At 44.9% G+C, this 21,135-nt stretch overlaps 1 protein-coding gene across 1 annotated transcript in view; it reads right to left on the bottom strand.

The window, feature by feature from the left end:
* The window catches only part of Atp8b1 (ATPase phospholipid transporting 8B1), a 133,236-nt gene extending 120,272 nt beyond the window's left edge, over nucleotides 1–12,964 (bottom strand). Inside the window, exon 1 of the mRNA XM_034518588.2 lies at nucleotides 12,750–12,964. The gene's annotated coding sequence lies outside the window, so the exon portion shown is untranslated. The remainder of the gene's footprint in view (nucleotides 1–12,749) is intronic.
* Between the last annotated feature and the right edge of the window lie 8,171 nt (nucleotides 12,965–21,135).

Raw genomic sequence — 21,135 nt, 5'->3', positions numbered from 1 at the left:
GGCTGTCCTGGAACTCACTTTGTAGACCAGGCTGGCCTCGAACTCAGAAATCCGCCTGCCTCTGCCTCCCAAGTGCTGGGATTAAAGGCGTGCGTGGGCCACCACGGCCCGGCAAGGGGACTCCTTTCACTGGAGCACAGTTTGGGTGGGGACTCCTTTCAGTGGAGCACAGCATAGGAGGGGATGCCTTTCACTGGAGCACTCAGTGAAAAATATAGGGAAATGACCCTTGGGCCACAAGTCTGTGAGAAGGCGCCAATGCTGAGGAAGAGGGTTTCAGGGGATAAAGCAACAGTGTGAAAGTCCTGGTACAGGAAGTGATCTGTCATGATTCAGACTGAAGCTGTCTAACTGGGAAGAGGGAAGGGATAGGAGAAGGCTGAGCAAGCACAGGAGAGGAGGAGGCCATCCCTGTCCTACAATGCTAAAAAGTTTTCCTCTGGGTATACAACAGTCCACGATCTGACTAGTCTAGTTGGAGGGAGCGGGGTGAGATGTGTGTGCAGTTAGTAGGATGCTATTGGAATAACTCCAGAGAAGAAGGAGGCTGACTTGAACTGAGCAGGTGACAACAGACAAAGAAGTAATCGACTGGTCTCTGGACCATTTGGACATACATAGAAGCTGCAAAGGACATTGGGCTGCAAAGGGAATTAGGACATAGTTTAGAATAATTTAAGTCAAAATCTAAGTCCAGGTTTCTGGCATACACATCAGCTAGAGAGTTATTCTCTTCCAAAATTGTCACAATTCTCTGTAGGGTAGGATGGCTCATCACCGTTATCACCTTGATGAGACATAGAAGCAGCATGGAGACACACCTCTGGGCACAGATGTTATGGTGTTTCCAGAAAGGTATCACTGAGAAAGGATGGTCCACTGTGTGATGTGTCCTAGGAACCACAATACTATAACAGAGTTCCTACATGCGGGCCAGCATAAGAATTCTCAACCCAACACCACTGTCATTTTGGTCATTTTGAACAGGATACTTCACTGTTGGGGACACAGAGTGTCCATACACTACAGAATGTTTTACCAGTACTCTGGAGAGACTAGTCACATCCCCTGAGTTGTAACATCCTGCAGTATTTCTTGAGGCTAAAATTGACACAAATTAGGTTGGAGACATGGAGACATGATAACAAAAATCTTTGATAAGCCAGCACCTGTCCTCAATCTAAAAAAAAAAAAAAAAAAAAATTTACAGCAAAATAAGAGTTATATAAATTACTCCAATGTTCTCATGTTTTGGTTTTGTGGACAAGCACATTAAATTGGTTGACTCAAATCAGAACAAGTACTGAACTTTTTCCTTTGCCCCATTCCATTAGTGTTCAACTAGTCCCAAGATAACTGTATGATCTTAAAAATCTTTGTCCGTGTCTTCTGAAAGTAACACGCTCATAACAGTGAGAGAATAAAGCTGTTTTTACCCTTGCTTGCAAATGTTTTATAGTTCAGAATTACAGAATGACCTAAGAATTTCCAAGTGCTATTTCTAGAGAGAACACATAACCTAGAGCAAGTTGTCAAAAGAATCCAATTTTTTAGAATAGGTACTCACTTTGAAAACAGAGAAAAGGAAGGAAGAAGCAGCCATGTTGTGGCATTTACAAAGCACAGCAATTGGAGTTACAGGCTGTTTTGGGCTGGACAGAGTAGGTACCAGAGATCAGACTTGGGTTCTCTGAATTCTCTGGAAGAGCAGCACACTAACCACTGACCTATGTTTCCATCCCCTACTAAAACATTTTAATAAGCAAATCTTTTGCTGCTTCATGTCAGTTATGCTACAACCACCATCTGGAAGGTTTTGTTTTTTTTGAGTGAAACTCTGAGATTACATCCAGACATGGCAAGACCACATTTGTTAAAACCCTCTACTTCTGTTACTTCTGTTACCTGGAGCAGATGGGTAGCAGGAAAAATGTGACAATGTGTTTCTATGAGCAGCCCAATACCTTTGAACTATTCACTCAAAGTCTTAACTCTGACACTTTTTTTTTTTTTTTTTTTTTTTTTTTTTACCGGTTTTTGCCAGTGCTGTTTGGTCGCTTTTGTGTTTCATTATGTAGCCCCAGCTAATTGAGTACTTACTAAGCACAGCCAGCCCAGTCTCACTGCAATCTTCTTATCTCAGCCTCTGAAACTATAAGCACGTACCACATACTCAGCTGGAACTATAAGCACGTAGCACAACCAGTTTTATGGTCTGTCTCTCACCACAATGTAAAAAAGGCACAGAGAGCAGGCCCAAGAGGGTCTTCTGGAGGAGGCTGTCCTTGAAGGATGTAAAGGATGTGAAGGCCAGGGGAAAGAGTGTTCCAGTCAGCAAGAACGGCATGTGCCAAGACCCTGGCTGGGTAGGAACTTAGTGCTATGTTTGGGATCTGTGGAGAGCAAGAAGAGTGGATGATAAGGGGGCCTAGATCTGGGAAGGATAGATAGAGCAGGCTGGGCTAGAGAGATGGCTCAGCTGTTAAAGGCAAGCCTCACAACTAAAAATGTAAGATAGAGCAGGCCAAGACAAGTTGTAAAGGACCTGACAGGAATCATTAACAAATTTTTAAGTAGAGGTACTCCACTTGATTTCTGTCTTTGGCTAGTAAACCAAATGAATGAAACAAGACTGGAAACAGAGAGGGTCATGAAGATTCTCCTGCAGGGTCAGTGACAGAGCTCCCAAGGGCTTGGACCCAGGAAACAGGGTAGGGTGAAAGACAGAGGGTAGGGACTGTCTATTTATTTATTTCTTTATTTCTTTATTTCTTTATTTCTTTTTGATTTTTGATTTGGAACTGTCTCTTCTAAATAGACTTTTGGTCGATTTGAGGACCTAAGAGATGTTTCCTTTTTCTTTTTCTTTTTTTTTTTTTTTTTCCTTTTTCTTTTCTTTTTTTTTTTTATTTTGGTTTTTTGAGACAGGGTTTCTCTGTGTAGTCCTGGCTGTCTTGGAACTCACTCTGTACACCAGGCTGGCCTCAAACTCAGAAATCCGCCTGCCTCTGCCTCCCAAGTACTGGGATTAAAGGCGTGCACCACCACCGCCTGGCATAAGAGATGTTTCTAACTTTGTTTGACTCTGACTTCTGACTCAAATGGTTCAAATGTTTCTTAGGCATACAAGGGGTTTTAGGAGATTGGGAACCTCACTTTGGGCCAGTTCAGTTTGCACTCCTGGGACACAAGAGCATAGCCAAGGTCACACTTGAAGTGGAGTCACAAGCTGAGGCTGGAGATACATCTTTGGGAAGCATCAAACCAGCCGAGTTTGAGATTCTCTAAGGACACATCACGAGAGCCCATGGAAGTAGCACTCCTTGATATTATGGTGCTGACTGACATTGACATAAGCCTTGGATTATAGACTTATATTTGTAAAATATACATCTAAATGTCTGAACAAGAAAGTGCACAAGTGTCTCAGTATAGTTCTCATCTGAACGGCTTTTCCTTCTACACAGAATTTCTTTCTCCTGAGGCAAGGGTCATTGTTACTACAGATTATAGCTCTAATATCAACTTATTTCATACCTCCTTTGCTCAAAAATTTGTTTTGAAATAAAGTCTCACTCTGAAAGCCAGAGTAACCTTCCACTTGGGGAAATTTGCCTGCCTCTGCCTCCAGAGTGCTGGGATTACAAGTATGTATCACCTCAGTATTTTGTTTACATTTATTCTGTTTTGTCCCCAACCCCAACAGTCCTGTGAGCTCCACAGCAAGGAACATCCTGCTCGCTTTGTTCATGTAGCTGACACAGGGCTGGAAGGATGGGGTGAGTGTGGATTGTTAGAAGAAATGGCTCCTCTAGTAGCACTCTGTATATTCTCCGTGGATCAACTCCTTACCTGTGCTTCCTGTGACCCAGTCCCTTTTCTGAACACACTCCTCTCTCACCCTAGCAAGCTGGGATCACACACTGGTGATAAATAGCTCAGGTTTTCTGAACAAGACCAGATGTATATATTTTATATTGTGGAGGAGTATAACCAGTCACCTCAACAGAGCTTATTGAGTATGGAGGCCTTAGAAACTCAGAAGTCTGCCACTCAGGCTCAGCCAAGGAAGTTCTCTCTCTCTCTCTCTCTCTCTCTCTCTCTCTCTCTCTCTCTCTCTCTCTCTCCCCTCTCTCCCTCTCCTTCTCTCTCTCTGACCTGCCCAGAAATCCTGTTGATTTTTAGTTTATCAAGTGAAAACTTACGTCCATGTTCACATATCTGTATAAATACTGTCTCGATCTCTCAATGACATCTGATCTGATGGCTTTATCATAACTTGCAGACACAGCCTCTTGTCTGGTCTCTTGGTTTAGGATCTTCTATACCGATTTAGTCTATAAATAGCAACCAGAGTGACCCAGGTCAGATCACACCCCTTCAATGAGTGACATCCGGCATTGTATCTCATACAAAGTCAAAGCCAAAGTCCTTACAAAGCCTGGCAGGTCTTCCCCTAGCCCTTTCCTCACACTTCCTCTCCTCATCTTCACACTTCTGGGTTGTTTTCTCACTTTTGTTTATTGAGACAGGCTCCTGCTATACAGTGCAGACAAGCTTCAAAGTCCCCCTGCCTCAGTCAAATGCAGACATATGGCCAAATGGGAAGTCACAGGTGGATACAGCTCCATCTAGTTTGCTACTTTCTTCTCTCTTTCTCTCTCTCTCTCTCTCTCTCTCTCTCTCTCTCACTCACTCACTCATTCACTCATTCACTCTTACAGTACTGTCTTCTTCTTTATCAGACAAACCAGACATTCCCCCTTTAAGACCTCTGCCCTGCATGATATCCTCACCCCTGACTCAAGTACTCTACAGGTCCTCCTCTCCCCTCTCCTCTCAAGTCTTTGCTCATGGGTCACCTTCTCAAGGCTCCAGGAAATTCCACTTTCAATGCAAAGTCATGTCCTTGCTGGCCCATTCTCCTATTATCTCAGAGCACATATCTTGGTGTACAATATATAATCACCCTGTTTGTTATGTATACTTCAGCACCTACTGTCTGCTGCCTCTTGGATTTGAGCTCCTAAAGGACACGTTTCTCTGTTAGTTCACTGACACAGGCCAAGGCTGGGCAGACAGACTTTCAGCGTGTTGGACTTGCCCACTGATTCGGTGAGGCATCAATAGGTGCTTGAAATTTTTTACAAAAGTCTCTCTAGGGGATGACATAGGAGACAGGAAGCCCCAATCACAGGAGAACATCAGCCATTAAAGCCACAACTCAAGAAATGGGACTAATTTTTCTCTAACGTTTCAGAGGCCTGGCCATATGTCGCCTGTCTTAATGGCCTTGGTCTTAATGATCTAAAAGACCCAAGACATGCTAGACACTACACAGATCACTGTAGAGTGGTCCAGGAGCCCCACATTGCCTCCTAGGCCTCCCACACCTCCATCTAAAGTAGAGGGAGCATAAGACTGGTAATCATATAAATGGTCGGAATCAAGTTGACCTAAACACCTCTCCTCCCTTTTTTCTTTCTGTGGCTATGATTAACAATGAGGTAGGAAAGAGGGAGTCTTCTCAGGTGGTATTTGTGGTCGAAGTTTCATTGTTGTTTTATTTTGTTTCATTTACTTTAAAATAAAATTCTACTTTTAAAATGTTAAAATTTCCGTTTAGACAATTTTCAGGGAGGAAAAAGAAGGCTACAAGCTCATATGGAGACATTACTGTTCTCTAAAAGAATCCAGATGTTCTAGTGTGACAGACTGACATCTACTATTTCCCTAAGGTACTTTCTTTTCTTTCTTTCTTTCTTTTTTTTTTTAAGGTACTCAGCTTTTATGTGGCCACACAGAGAAGTGTGTTCTTTCTGTGTGTTTATTAGTTGGGTTTGGTTTTCTTGAGATAGACTGGGATATAGCCTGGGCTATGCAGTGGAAGCTAGCCTTGAACTTAATCTTCCTGCCTCTACCTCCCAAGTAGTAGGATTACAGGCATGTAGCACCACACCCCAGTAAATACACTTTCCACCCCACTCCCACCTTATGCTAAGGATTGAGCCCCAGGGCGTTGTGTGTGCAAGGCAAGCACTCTTCCACCAACCTACACCCCAGTTGTTGGTTTTTTGTTTGTTTGCTTGTTTCTTAGAAAGGCTCTTGCCATGTAGCTTGGGCTGGCCTCAAACTTGTAACTCTCCTCTTGCTGCCTCTTGAGTGTCAGGATTAGGTACTCTAGACCTGCCTGACCCATCTAAACATCTCCTTAGGGGGAAACAACAGTTGGTAACCCTGCCATGCTTAGTATACAAATGACCCTTTGAGCTTTTGTTGAAGGCTGTCCATTTTACCCCAAACTGGAAAACAACCTGATACTTAAATACTCAATTAAAAGTTTTTTTTTTTTTTTTAAATTGAATCATTGGTGAAGGTAGCATGGATTCTTTTCTCCATTCAGAATGTCATCTCCAACAGGCACCTGTGTTCTGTAGAGACTACCTTGTCATACAGCCACAGAACTTGGACACCCAGGACGGCATAGAGTGCAGTCAACCACAGCTCCAAGCAGGCTAGCAAGGTGACAATAGCAAATGACCTTCACTCAGAATGAGCAGGTGCAGGTTTCAAGGAGAAGGAAGTGGCTGTTATCTTACATGTTTGATACCACTGTAACCCCTGCACCCCAGAATTTTCCCAACAGTGGCTCTGGAGGAAGACATGTCACTAAATACTCTGTGTCTCCAGCCTTATGAAGAGAAATTTTTACCAAGTGAGCACTCAAAACCCCACATGAACAAACAAGAACGTATGCAAACAAGTATTATTCACGAGCGAGAGGTGGCCGCCATCCAAACCCAATTTGTCCAGTGTCTAGGTGGGTAAACACAATGTGGACACGGACAATGGAATATTATTCCCCCTCATACAGAAGAAACTTCAGAGGCATGACGTGCCATGGATGAGCCCCAAAGTCACCAGGCTGAGAGAAATAAGCCGTGGCAAAGGGGTAAGTATGATTAAACTCAACAGCAGGTACCTTAGAATAGTCAGGTTCATGCTGACAGATAGTGGAATAGACAGGGGCTCAGAGATAGGGAGACATGGCTAGGGCTTCTGTGAGACACCAACTGACTTGGACTAACGTTGGTGTTTGCTTCTCAATAATAAGGATGTATCGGATGCAACCAAACCGTACACTGAACATGGTGAGCATGGCAGGATTTAATGTTCTCTGTACATTTAACTGTTTTCTAAAATGTCCGTGAAGTCGGTTCTTGCATCAGAAGATTATCACAAAGGTCCTTTGCCATCCCAAAGTCACCCTGCTACCTGACGAAGGTAGCACGAAGAATTTCACCTGATCCCCAATCTCTGTGGCCCGATGAGCACAGCTGCACGCCACGAATGTGATTTCCATGTAGAGTCAAGTTCTAGAAGCTTATTGTCTGCCAGTGGTTCAGTCTTCAGAAGACCCACAAGCTCCCTCTCTAATGCAAGGACAAGGCCAGTGCTTCCCAACAGGCGGCAGAGAGTACCAGTTCCTTCTCAGGAGTGAATATTTAAAGCGCTCCAGTCACGAAAGCAGTCTTAATACCTACTTTCTCATGGAGAATGTAGATGAAGCATCAGGATCTCAGCTCACAGGGTCTCAAGAGGGCAAAGCAAGATTGTGTATATACCACACTATATTTTATGCAATAAATCACGTATCCAATGCACGGGCACACCTCCCTAGGAGCAAGATAGACCACCAGGCAGCATGTGGGGGACAATATTTGGTGTCTAAGAAGCACTGCTTGGGATTTTCTGGCTCAACTCAGTCAGGGTGAAGATAAGAAAACTGATTTCAAACACAGCCTACCCTAAATCAAACAAACCTCAACTCTAGTGGAACAAAAGCCACTCAGCAAAGAAACGAAGCCATAAAACAACAGTCCTGTAAATAAAGAGCCAGGCTACCAGGCAAAGGTCATCCTCCACTTTACTCAGTACAGAAGCTAGCTTGTCAACGATGGTAGGAGGGAGAGAATAGCCATCACCATTGAAAGGTACTTAGGGCAATTTTCACCCCAGGAGTCTAGTCCTTGGTCTAGGATGACACCTTTGCTATCTTGTCCAAGCACATCTCTCACACCTTAAAGGCTAGACTTGAGACTGATGATTAACCAGGCCCAGAGAGCAGAACCTAAGACCATCCTCTTTCTGTGTAGAGAGTGTCCAGAGCAGGAGAAAGAACCTGTTCAACAATTTTTTTTTTCAGATTTATTTATTGTTAGTGTATATGTGCGTGCATGCTTGCCTGTTTGTGCACAACATGCATACAGCATCCTTAGTGGCCAAAAATGGGCATCAGATCATCTGAGTGGTGTTACAGATGCCTGTGAACCACCAGGGCAGTGCTGTGAACCAAATTTGGGTCCTCTGCAAGTGCAACAAGAGCTCCTAGCTGACAAGCCATCTCTCCAGTCCCTTGACCAGATTTCTTGTCAGAGAAGAAAACCAAACCCTTAAGAAATCTGACAATCTTCCCTCAAATAGGAAGGGAATCCATTGGCATAATTAATGGAATGTAAGTGAAGGAAGAAAGGGAGAGAGGGAGGGAAAGAGGGAGAGAAGGAGGGAGGGAGAATACATCAAGTTTCACTAGCAGCACATACTCAGGCTTCACAAACAATGAGATTCAAGTGTGACTGAGAATTAAACTGGGAGTAAAGAAGAGGACACAAAAGAATGGCAAACAAAAACACCGGAGCACAGAAGGCACTATGGGCACTCTAAATGCTCCAAGACCCTCTGCAGGGCAGGAGGTGGTAGCACCCAGTTGAGAGCATCCAGAGTCCCTTGCGACTGTGACTGACTGAACTTATCCTCCCTTTAAGGTTAGAAGTCAGTCAGCTTCCTGGTCAGCCATCCAAGCATCCCAGAACAATGACAAGGATTTGAAGCATTAGAAACTTGCTCCAAATCTGAGCACCGTTCTTTCTATTTCTTGGTGCAAATAAATGCTAACATGGAAAATGAATCTTGCATCCTCCACAGAGCAGAAGAATGGCCGTGGCGCGGCGGCATGGGCGGGGCAGAAGTACTACACCCAGAACACCAACAGCAATGCAGCTCTGCCAATGACCGACCACCTTGTATGCAACTCCAAGCACCCTCCTTTCCCAAGTGCTTCATTTGAAACTCATCACCTCACACCATCTACAGGTGAAAACGCTGCAGAAACTTCCCTAGGTTATGCAGTTGGGGAACAGTGAAGCCCAGATGCTAACCCAGGTCAGAGGTCAGCGTTTCTGCTTTACCATTTGCTCCGGACTCTGTTCACTGGGACCTGTTATCAAAATAGTCCCCATTGTGGGTAGATCGGGTGATAATTTTATTAAAAGTTCAATTTGCTCAAAAGTATCAGGAGGCTACGAATCTGCATCCAAATGTGAGCTGGTCAGCTCCCTGGCTTCTAAGAATAAAAATGAGAAAGGAGGCATATATACCACAATCACGTATACACTTATACACCCACACACACACACACACACACACACACACACACACACACACACACATGCATTTTTTTCTATAACCTTACTCCATAAAACTAGGGCCTCACTGACATAGAGAGCTTCAGAAGATCTTATATTTGGCATTGCTTTTAGGTGGGTACCAGTATGGAGTTCAAATAATACAGGCCGTAGGATGGAAAAGGTCGGCCACTTGTGTGTGTGTTATAATTCAGTCTCTTTAAGAAGCAACTTAATTGTTGCATTTTTAAAAAAAAAAGACCTATCAACAAACACTGGATGTAATGGAATAACAGAAAAATGAAAAAACAAAAATATAACAGAAAGATGCCCCACAAAAAAAAAAAAAAAAAAAAAACCAAACCTTCCAGGGAGATAAATCTAGGAACAGATACAGAGACAAAAATTCCAAAAGCAAGTTTTTAAGAAGCCTTAAAGATTGTCTTGGTCGGAGCCCAGGTTAGAACCCGGAATGGACTCAGCCCAACTTGTACTTGCCCCCAAAGAGCCACTTCCCCTGTATCCAAAAGTTCAAAGGTTTCTTTTACAAGCTAGAATGGAAGAGCAAGGCCAACGGTAGAATTAAAAGCTCTCTGGAGTTATAGAGATCACCTGTGGTCCATATTGCTTCTGAAAAACTAACATAGAATCTAAATTAAAGTGATAATAAAATATTAATATATCAATGTTCCTGTGTACATGGCCAGACTCCAGTATCAAGTAATAATGTGGTATGAACATCAAATGCTTGTGCCTGGTGCTGGCCTTTTAAAGCCATGTCAACAGGCTGGGAGAAAAGCTGGGGGGGGGGGGGGCAGAGGGGGAGCTTACCTCCAGCTCTGCAAAAATAAAGAATTACATAATAAAACTAGACAGGTATGGTGGTACGCACCTATAGTCTCAGCACCTGGGAAGCGAAGGAGCATCAGGAGTTCAAGGTCACTGTCAGTTACACAGCAAACTTGAGGCCAACATAGCCAAAGGGGACCTTGTCTGTAAATACCCCGGTCGATAATAAAAATAAAGCCAACATTTTTCTAATAAAGAAAATAAAGCAACATTCAAACATCTACTATTTGTAAAGGACACACACATTCTCTCCCTTCTCTTCCAGATGGCTCCGACATGGGGGTGGGTAGGAAAAAGAAAAAGAAAAGATAAAAAACCATTAGTATCTTTCTCCTTAACAGATGAGTAAACTGCTGATGCAATTTAGCAAGATAACAGAAACCTGTTGGACTCTAAAACCAGGTATTTTTACTACTCCTTACTTTAAAACTGAAGGGAAAGAGAGAAGCACTCCACAGCTGGGTTCCCTCAGCATCAAGATCCCCAAACCGGAAATGAGGCTGAACACAGAGCTAGCCACTTACACGTCGTCGCTTACATCCGAGGACTTTTTTTTTTTTTTATCTAAACGACTTGCTCCAAGAAATCATTGTTTTAAATCACCGTCTTAAACAGAGAAAGAAAATCCTCCTAGTCCCAGCACTAGGTAATAACAAGTAAACTTGGGTATGTATCCTCCTTAAAATAAAAATCAGTAGAGTGGGATGGTGGCGGACCCGGAGCGGACACCCGTGTCCGAGGTACTGTCAGTATTAAGTCAGCCACACAGGTCCTTTCCCACCTCCTTGAGCCTTACACAAAAAACCGGTGAAAATCACCAAAGTAAAACCATTAGAAGACGATAAATGAACACAGCGGTTACGGATCCTCTCATAGCAAGTACAAGGAAGTGTCTACATAAAGAAAATCATTAGCCGCTTCAGAGCAGTAATTGTAGGCAGGTGTGACTGCTCCCCAGAAATTAATCAGCTAATAACCACTCATCATCCTTTGCACTGTATATGCATTTATAATGGGGTTTAATAAGGTCTTAACAATAGGCAGTGTAATGAATGGCACTTTGGGCCTAACACAGAGGCGCTGCTTAGACGATGAAAACCAGAGCTTGGGCTTTATCTGTTGCATGGCTTTCTCTTTTTTGATATGGACCTCTGTTTACCAACCATTGAGACCTTGAAACACACATCCTTTGTAGCATTTCTTCCTCGAGGCTGTTAGCCTTTCCTCGGTGGCCAAGAGTCTTCAAGTAGTTTCATTGGTATTATCTGATTTGATTTTCTCTGGGGCGGGGGTGGGGGTAGAAAATTTTTTGAAAGCAACAAACTAGAAAGATGAGAGTAAATCTTTTCTTCACTCCAAAAGGGCAGGCAATTTGGGGAGGATGGGGGAATGGCCTAAGGCAGTGCCTGCAGCCCAAAGGGTCCAGTGAAGTTGTGGGAGCCTTTTTCATTTCCCTGTGATGATTCCTCGACACCCCCCCCCCCCCAATCCTCTTGGAACCCTGGTGCTCTTGACAAAGCAGCCTAGAAATCTGTATTCTGAGCCTCCAAGGGTACAGACATACATCTCGGAGAAGCTAGCCAGACATTTCTTTCACTTTAGGCTGACAGAGTTGGCCAAGATTGGGGTTAAAGCACTGGCCCTGTTCCATGCCACATCTCCCGCCGCCTGCCGCGTTTTCTTTCAACAAGTGACAGCTACAGGTATCAAACTGGGGATTAAGGACAGCCAGCCGGCGGCGGTGCGACTGAGTTTGTGAACACGACCCCACAGTCACCCGGAAAACTGTTTGTTTGTTCCTATTACGCTCCCGCGCCTTCACAGATGCGCACCGAAGGAGCTTGGGGGGAGGCAGAGGGTCTCAACCCCTCCATCCTTCTCAGCAGGTGCGCCGCGGCCAGAAACTCTCCTCCTTAAGGTCATTTTTAGGGAGCTCTGAATCGCCTTCTCCCCAACTTGTCAGTGGAAGATTCCTAGGTGGTCCTCGCATGACAGCCAGAAACACTCTTCAAAAATTCCCCAATCCGTTCTTGGCTTAACTCTGGAATCTTAACTCTGGACGTGTGTGTCACAAACCAACAGGGTGAAGAAAAAAAAGAACCAAAAAACCAAAACAAACAAACAAACAAACAAACAAAAAAACCCAAACAGCTCCCGGGAGATCCCTCCCTAGAACAGGTGAAAACCCTAAAGAACTGGGAATCGCTCAGCTTGTCCTTTGCCAACCATGGACCATGGCGGGGGCAGAGGCTTCCGGCACCACGGATACCACCTGTCCAGGTTCAGGAGCCCGAGGGCGCGGACAGCTGCTGCCACCGCACCGCAGATGCGTGAAATCCACTAGCCCGTGGATCACCCAAGGGAGCCAGGGACTCCTTCCTGGCTGGCTGTTTGGGTCCCGGAGGTCGGGGAACACCAGTGCCTTGCCCCTCTTACCTAGTGCTCACTGGGCCCCGGCTTGGGCATCCGTGGGGTGCGCGGTGCTCCGAGGCTCGTCCGACGCTGGTGCGCACCTGGCCACCTCCCGCCCGGCCCCGGCGCTGCGGCTGCGCTAGCGCTGCATGGCACTCAGGGGCTGGCCAGGGGCCCCGGGAAGCCTGTCCAGTTGGCCGCGACTCCTCCGGCTCTCGTGGCTCGCCAAGGTCTCCCCGCCTTCCCCCCGCCCCGCGTCCGTGCGCCCTTCCTAGGCGGCAGCCCTTTTCCCTCCGCTCTGCCCGACCGGACAAACTGGTTTCTCTGCTCCAGGGAGGAGCCTCTCGCCTCCCCCTGGCAGCGGCCGTGGCCGCGCGCGGCTTGGGGACCAGGCTGGAGCTGGGGCCGGGGGCGGTCCCGCCGTCCGCCCTCCCTCGATCCCTCCCCCGGGTGGAAAGAGGCTGGGCCGCCAGGCCTGAGGCTGTTGTACGTCGTCCTGCTCTAGTGCTACGATCTAGGGCCCCAGAAGCAGGTGGCCACCCCTGACCGTGACCGATCTTTGTCTACTCGGTGACCCTGCCTTTTTGGTAGTACGCGGCTCCCGGGGCGCTCCTGCTCCCCGCTTCACAGTCGCCACCCCACGAGCTTCGCGTCACTTTCCCACCCACTGTTGTCGGCTTGGCGGCAGGCCGGGGTCGGTGACCGCGCCAGCCAGCCCGGAAAACTGGCGGGGTTTAGTGAGAGCCGGGGACCTGAACTGCTTCGGTAAGAAGAGCCGCGCTTGCTCCCGGCCAAGTCACGTTTTGGGATCAGTCACCAAAGGCGTAGAAACAACCGGCGCTAAGACTCCGAGAAACTCTTGATTGCAGCAACCTCACTTTCTGAAGAGATCAAAGTCGCCCATGTTTTTAGGACCTTGGGACCAGAAGGAGCTTGTGTATAGCAGGCGAACTGTGGTGTGGTGGCCACATTCAGACCTGCTTGCTGCGGGGCTGGTGGCTGGAGTGTGAATCGCGTGTCTTCCCGGGGCAGTATGTGAGCTGCTGCTCCTACACCTGCATCCCTTCGACTCTCCGAGCTTACACTACCAACAACTCTGAGGTCAGAAGAGGGCCAAGCCAAGGTCTGTAGGAGTATCTAGAAGGTAGCTGAAGATAGACCACTTGCTTGAGTTTAACTGTTAGTCACGCAGCACTCCTCTCTCATCTTTAAATCCAAACAATGCACCTCATAAAACCATCTTTACAATTATTTTTGCAAAATATTCTGTAAGGTAAGAACAATAAACTACCTTGTGTTTTTATTTAATTTAAAACTCCAAATCTTTAAGGCTCGTTGTATATTACAGCCTTTGGGCAATGTGATAAACAAAATAAAACATAAAACAACCATAGAATCACGTGCACAAAGCATAGGGAAGGCAACCGTGTCTCTCTGCTTTCCTTCTCCTTTGTCTCAAGCGTCCTAGCTCTTTTTTTTTTTTTTTTTTCTTTTTCTTTTTCTTTTTCGAGACAGGGTTTCTCTGTGTAGCCCTGGCTGTCCTGGAACTCACTCTGTAGACCAGGCTAGCCTCAAACTCAGAAATCCGCCTGCCTCTGCCTCCCAAGTGCTGGGATTAAAGGCGAGCGCCAGCATCCTAGCTCTTAAAGCTAAGCTCACTAACTTTGCTGGAGTCATGCCCTCATTGTCAAGGACCCAGCTTGAGCTGAATGAAGGTCGCTTAAAGAGTGTAGCCGTCTGTGGAATCAACTGGGTTCACCTGAAAGCTGGGAATGAAAGGGGAGAGAAGGCGAGAAGAGATGAAGCCAAGACAAAGTTCTCTGATCAAGGCTCAAAGCTTTAATGTTCAGCTCTCAAAGGGGAAGACCCAACCCAAACTTTTTTTTTTATCAGCCGGAAATGGGTGGGATAATCTATAATCTGTTCTTGGCAAGCCCAGGGGCAGTTCTTTTAAGTTCCGTGTAGCTAAGGTGGGTAACTCCACCTAGATCCTATCACTTGGTCTGTTGTGGTAAACAAGGTCTCTCAGGCCTGCTCAAGGCTGGGGGAAGGGCACAGTTCACCCTTTAGTTTATGAAGATGAGCAGTGCCAGCAGCTGGATGGGGTACATGATTTCATCCCATCTAGGGTAGAGAGTGGCCGGGCGACCGTGCCAGGCTTAGGTTGGCATCTATATTGCTCCTATATTACCTGTCCTCGAGAAAAACATATATAGCATACTGATGTATGTCTCTGCCTTAGGTTTATAGGAGCTCAAGAACACTCTTACCCGTCTTTGACTAACCGGCCACCATTGGCACACTCTTTCTCATATAGACCAAAGCCACATTCAGACCAAAGGACCCGTGAACATGTACTCAATGTAATTTTTCATAACGATGAATAACTGCCATGATGAATGGCTGGGCTTGTTGAGAGTGATCTTGTGTGAAGGCAACTTATCTGCTTGAGACACAGGTTCAAAAGTTAACCACAACATGATTATCTAAGCAGTGTGGGAAATATGGTTGAAAGTAGAAATGTTTCAGTATCTAATCCAACTGTTGGTTGATAGGGATCAGACACAAAGTCTAGCCACCAGGTATATAGTGGGTGGCTTTAAGTACTGATGGAGACTACATGCCAGGTTAAATCAGCTGGCTGATAAGGATTTTGAGCTATCTTCATCATCAGAATCATAATTATTAGGTTCAAGATCTGAGTCCATTTGATGAACCAATCTTTCAGGCAGCCATCGGGTTCCATTTTCTTTTTTGGAAAAAGTATAAACCGAGCCATGACCCCAAATTAAAACAGGGTCAGGACCATTCTAAGTATTAATTAGAGGGTCTCTCCATTTGACCCTGGCAAATGAGCTGGAAGTGACTGGATGCCAATGGCGATCTGTCGTAGACTGACCTTTAACATCAGCTTGTAGAAAATTTAAAACAAATAACACAAAAGCAAGATGTGCTTTTGGTGACCTTGGAGGGTCCTAATTTGAGCTGAATGAAGGTCACTTAAAGAGGAACTTCCCAGGGTACTGGTGGCAGTGCTGAGCTTCTCTATCGCCACTGACCCATAAGCTTTTTTGAAGGATTCTAACTGAAAAAAAGACTTGCAAGAAAGCTGACTCTGAATCTAAAAGAGTTGACTTTGCTGATGAAGGAGTCCTCACCTAGAAATCCTGGCCCTCATCCTCTCTGATAGGCTATAAAAATTTCAGTGCATTTGGCCAATCACTGCAAGTGTCTCATGCATGTGATAAGGATTAATTTTGAAATCTGCCTAGCGCCACTCTATTTCCCACAACAGCCTGAAGGGTTCCCTTAATCTCTTAAAGACTTTGACTTAAAAGAAAGTACATCTTTGGCTTCAACACAGAAGATAAATTCAGAATGAGTCAATATGAAGTGCTTCAACTTTACTAAAAATAGAAAGAGGGGCTGGAGAGATGGCTCTGTGGTTAAGAGCACTGGCACCTTTCCCAGAGGACCCTGGTTAGATTCCCAGGACCTACATGGTAGCTCCCAACTGTCCAATAACACAGCTTCTTGGGAACCTGATGCCCTCTTCTGGCCTCTAAAGGAACTGTACATACATAATGCATAGATAGGCAGGCCAAGAAAGACATCCAAACACATAAAAGAAAGGTTAATATATTTTTTTAATGAATTAAAAAAAATACTCGAGGAAGTAATAAACACAATCAAATGTGGCTGTGGGCTTCTTAGTAAACTGCAGTTAATTAAAAAATATTTTAACAATTTTAAACATAAGAGTAGAGAGAAAGAGAGAGAGAGAGAGAGAGAGAGAGAGAGAGAGAGAGAGAGAGAGAAAGGGAGGACAGGAGGGTGAAGGGAGAGAGACTCCAAAAGGAATATGCCCTAATATGCCTAACAGTGTGGGAATGTAGAGCTTCTCAGTGAGAGTTACAAGTAAGTGTCTCAGCAGTGGTTACATATGCCATTTTGGTGGCTGCCAAGCTAATTCTCAAAGGATTGCCATGAATCCCCCACAAATACACTTTTCCCTCCCTTTTTAGTAAGTGAGAGTATAGGCTGCCTCTGGAGGTGCCTTGAATGATGGAATTATTATCTAATGAAGTAAAACCAGGAGCAACTGGTTTGAACAAGGATGTAGAACATGTTCTTTTTATCATAAAGGGTGCTTTTTGTTTATTATTATTATTATTATTATTATTATTATTATTACTTTTTTTGGTGTGAGCTTCCTAGGAGCTTGTATGTTCATAGCAGGAAAGCCTTGAATGGGATGGTTGCTGGGATCCTTGCATTTCAGCCTCTGAAGAGGCTCTTCAGCTAGATGCTAAAGTGAGGAGTCGTTTCCCTTCCCACTTACTTAAAACTTTCTCCTATCTTTCCAGCTCCCCTCGGGCTCTGCTAACATTGAACATCCGTGCTCTGCCATTTAGAACTCTCAGCCCACAACCAGCTCCTTCACTGTGCATGCTGCCAGGGGACCATGTAGATGCAACAGTAAGGCTTTCCAGTTTCTGCTCAAATCTGCCTCTGAAAAGCTCCCTGTGATCTAGCTTTCCCAGTACCAGAAGGTGCTATGGAAGCTGCCAATGGAGGGACACATCCAACAGTCCTATTCAGCTGTGGTGGCCGTGAACCACACTAACCAGCAAGCTATCCCCAAAGGTGAAGTAGTAGCATTTCTATATCTTCGTGGCAAACCAACAGCTGTCTAGTGGGGCATAAATCCTGCTCGATAGGAAGGACATCAAACCTGTTTCTAGAAACTAGCCGACTTCCCCGGGGCTAATGGGGTCATGGATCTTGGAGGAGAGCCTACTGCGGACACAGTACTAGTCCAGCATAGTGCCCAACTACACTCATCCTTATACCCACAGACACATGCAGCTCTCACCCCTCATCCAAAAAGCCTCTCTTTGCAGCAGATAGACCATCACAGAAAAACACAATTGTTCATAATGCAGAGATCAACTGAGTCCTGGGAACTCAGTCCCAATGAATGGATCTACAATGTAATGTACACCCCTAGGGCTCAGGGAACATTGCAGAAGAGGAGGTAGAAAGACTGTAAGAAATTAAGTACCAGAATGACAGAGAAGCTACATACAAGACACATAAAAATAAATATGGCTGCCTGAACAAGACATAAGTAACAACAGGACAAATAGGCAGGCTAATACAGAGTGGGGAATCTGTCAAGATTCTACCTGTAGGCCAACAACCACAAACAACCGATGTCTGCTAAGAGAAGGAAAACTGGTCTCTTCCAAGGGTGCGTCCCCTAACTGGTTATCCAGTGCCCCAGAGATGAACTCCTTAATTGGCTATCTGATGCAAAGTGGTCAGCCCTGACATAAGATACACACAACGCTAAACAGACCCATCAGGTTGTAGTTATATATTTTATAGTACCAGAAGGTGCTATGAAAGCTGCCAATGTATATATGTGCATGTATATACACATACACATATATAACAATAGTAACAGAAGAAAAAGAAGCCATCAGTTTGAGAGGAAGTGCCAGCGTGGCTGACATGGGAGGAGTTGGAGACAGGAAAGGCAAAGGAGAAGTTAATCCAATTATATTTAAATTAAAAATTAAAATCAAAATACCAATTAGTAGCTAAAACCAACTTCCATTTCTTTCATGTTCATGATGGTGTGGGTAGTATTCCGCTAGACCTCTTTTCTACAAGGAAGAGATTTTAAAGAATCATGAGTGACTATTTATATAGGCACTCAACGAACGTTATAACACTGGCCTAGTGTTGATAACAGTACACCAGTTAAACTTAATTAGTATAATTAACTTACATAGCCAAGTAGCAGTTTTCAGAGCCGGTGGGTGTGGCTCAGTGATAGAGCACTTGCCTAACATATGGAAGGCTCTGGACGACATCTAACACAAAACAAAACGCAACATCCCAAGTTGTCTTATGATCATGGTTAGCACATGTTGTCATGTTCTCTTATATTTGTTAATTTGTGTGGTAGCAATCATGGTGGTGGTGGTGGTGGTGGTGGTGGGGTGTGTGTGTGTGTATGTGTGTGTGTGTGTATGTGTGTGTGTGTATGTGTGTGTGTGTGTGTATGTGTGTGTGTGTATATGTGTCTGTGTGTGTGTGTCTGTGTGTATGTGTGTGTGTGTGTGTATGTGTGTGTTGTGCTTGGGCCATGGCATGCATGAGGAGGTCAGATGACAATCTTTGAGAAGTTCATTCTTCCTTTCTGTTATGTGGATCCTAGGGATTGAACTCAGGCTTGGTGGCAAGCACCTTTAACCTGCTGAGCCATCTTGCCTGCCCTGTGGCCACGCTCTCATGTAATTTTGAGAACTGTGTGTCATTTTCTGCTCCATCTTCATCACCTCCCACTGACTTGGAAACACCTTGACCTTTCCAACTTCATCCTTCATTTTGCCTAACCTGAAACTGCAGTGCTCCCCATTCCAAATTGCTGGACTCTGAATAGCACGTGCTATGATCCCTTCTGCTGGAAAAGACATCCCATCATCCCTCATTGCTCAGGCCTAAGATGGCTTCCTCTAAGTGTCCCCTAAAGGAACATTCCAAAGGCACTTTACACTTTTCCTCCCTTCTCACTCCCCACTGCCTTGTGGGCCCCTTGAGCTCCAAGATGGATCTTCTTCTTGTCTAAAGCATCAGTGTGGCATTCTGTGTGGTCATAGAATTATTGTTTCTCCACCAATGGAGGAATGGTTGGTGTTGTATAACATTTTATCTTGCTGAAGGTTTCTTTAGTCGTCGGTTGGTTTGGGATATTTATTCATTTACCACTTGCCCCCTGGAATTAATCTCCACCCACCACTATTAAAGGACTTTAAAGGTCCTATTTCTTTTTCGTTGCTGTGATTTCATTACTGGTTTGCCCCTCTTTGCTTCATTCTAGAATAGAATGTCAATTTTATCCCAGTTTGGCTTTGTTTGGTTAGAACTTGAATACCAGTAGGACTTGCTGCTGTCGTTGGAACACTACAGAGAAAGGTATCTAAAAGCTTCTGAAAGAAGCCATGTGTAAGGATACAACCATCTTTACATTCCTAACCTCAGCCTGTTGACTGATTCTCTTTCCCAGCTAAAGAGAACCAAATTAAGTGTAAGGTAAAAGAATAGGGAGCTGGAGAGATGTCTCGGTACTTAAGAGTATTTACTGCTGCTCTTGATGAGAGCTCCAGTTCAGTTCCTAACACCCATGGGGTAGCTCACACCTGTAACTCCAGTTCCAGGAGATTTCTCTCCCTCACCTTCTTCTGGCCTCTGTGCATCCTAGGTACTCACACGATATACACACATAGATGCAGGCAAGACACGCATACACATAAAAATAAATAACTCTTAGAAAAAAATAGGCAGCAACCTTTCGACTGTCACATTGGCATTTGGTTGGATGGCAAATTCGAGGTCAGCCTTACGTAAACAGCAGGTTCTAGGCCAGGCAGAGCTACACAGTGAGACCCTACCTCAAAAAATATAGTAGCAAGTAAGTAAAAACTGAAGACAGCCAAGGAACAACTAATGCGAACTTGAACTCAGTTTCTCCTCTTGTTTTCTTAGCCCAGCTCATACCTGACACTAGCTGTGTGGGTTTCCTCCCAATATCAAAGAAGCTATCAGTTCTCTAGCAGGTATTAGTCAGGTGTCCCCTAATTCAGTTCGGTCTGACACTATGTGCCTGGAGGTAGCACTGGACACCACAGGTGGGGGTTCAGTCCCTGCGATGACTCCACATGCTCTAGTTCTACCTGTGTTTTCACCAAGCACCAGTAAATCAGGGGGCTCACAGCTTCTTCTTCAAGCTCCATTGATTTCATTGATCAGATTGCAGAAAAACTTAAATTTACCAGTTTGGTATAAAGGATATTATTTAAATAAAAATGATGTAAAGAAAGAGATACATATGGCAAGGTGTTCAGGGGGAGCATTGAGGACACTCACTCTCCAGGAGCCTATGGGGTCTGTTATACAGAAATTCTATAAATACTATATTCATCTGTTTGTTTGTTTGTTTGTTTGTTTGTTTGTTTGTTTTTCAACACAAGGTTTCTCTGTATAGCCCTGGCTGTCTAGAACTTACTCTGTGGATAGGGCTGGATTTGAACTCACAGAGATCTGTCTACTAAACGTGTGTGCCACCACTTCCTGGTCTCTTTGGGTTCTTATGGAGACTTCTGTGTAGGCAGAATTGAACAGCTGTATAGATCGGTGATTAGACAAAGGGTACTGATGCTGACACAGATGGGGAAGCCCAGCCAGACCCCCCCTGTCCAGAGTCTTCTTGGCATCTCTGTGATGTATGTCTTCCTCCCAGGTATGGACCCAAGTTCTTGTTTGCATCAGGGATGTGGGGGAAGGGGTTTCACGTTCTACTGCCTCCCCAGGCAAATATTTAGAGCCAACTACATGACCA

This window comes from Arvicanthis niloticus, chromosome 14 (assembly GCF_011762505.2).
Source record: "Arvicanthis niloticus isolate mArvNil1 chromosome 14, mArvNil1.pat.X, whole genome shotgun sequence".
Taxonomy (NCBI): domain Eukaryota; kingdom Metazoa; phylum Chordata; class Mammalia; order Rodentia; family Muridae; genus Arvicanthis; species Arvicanthis niloticus.
Note: the sequence above shows the minus strand (reverse complement) of the source record. Positions and strands in the feature narration are given on the sequence as shown.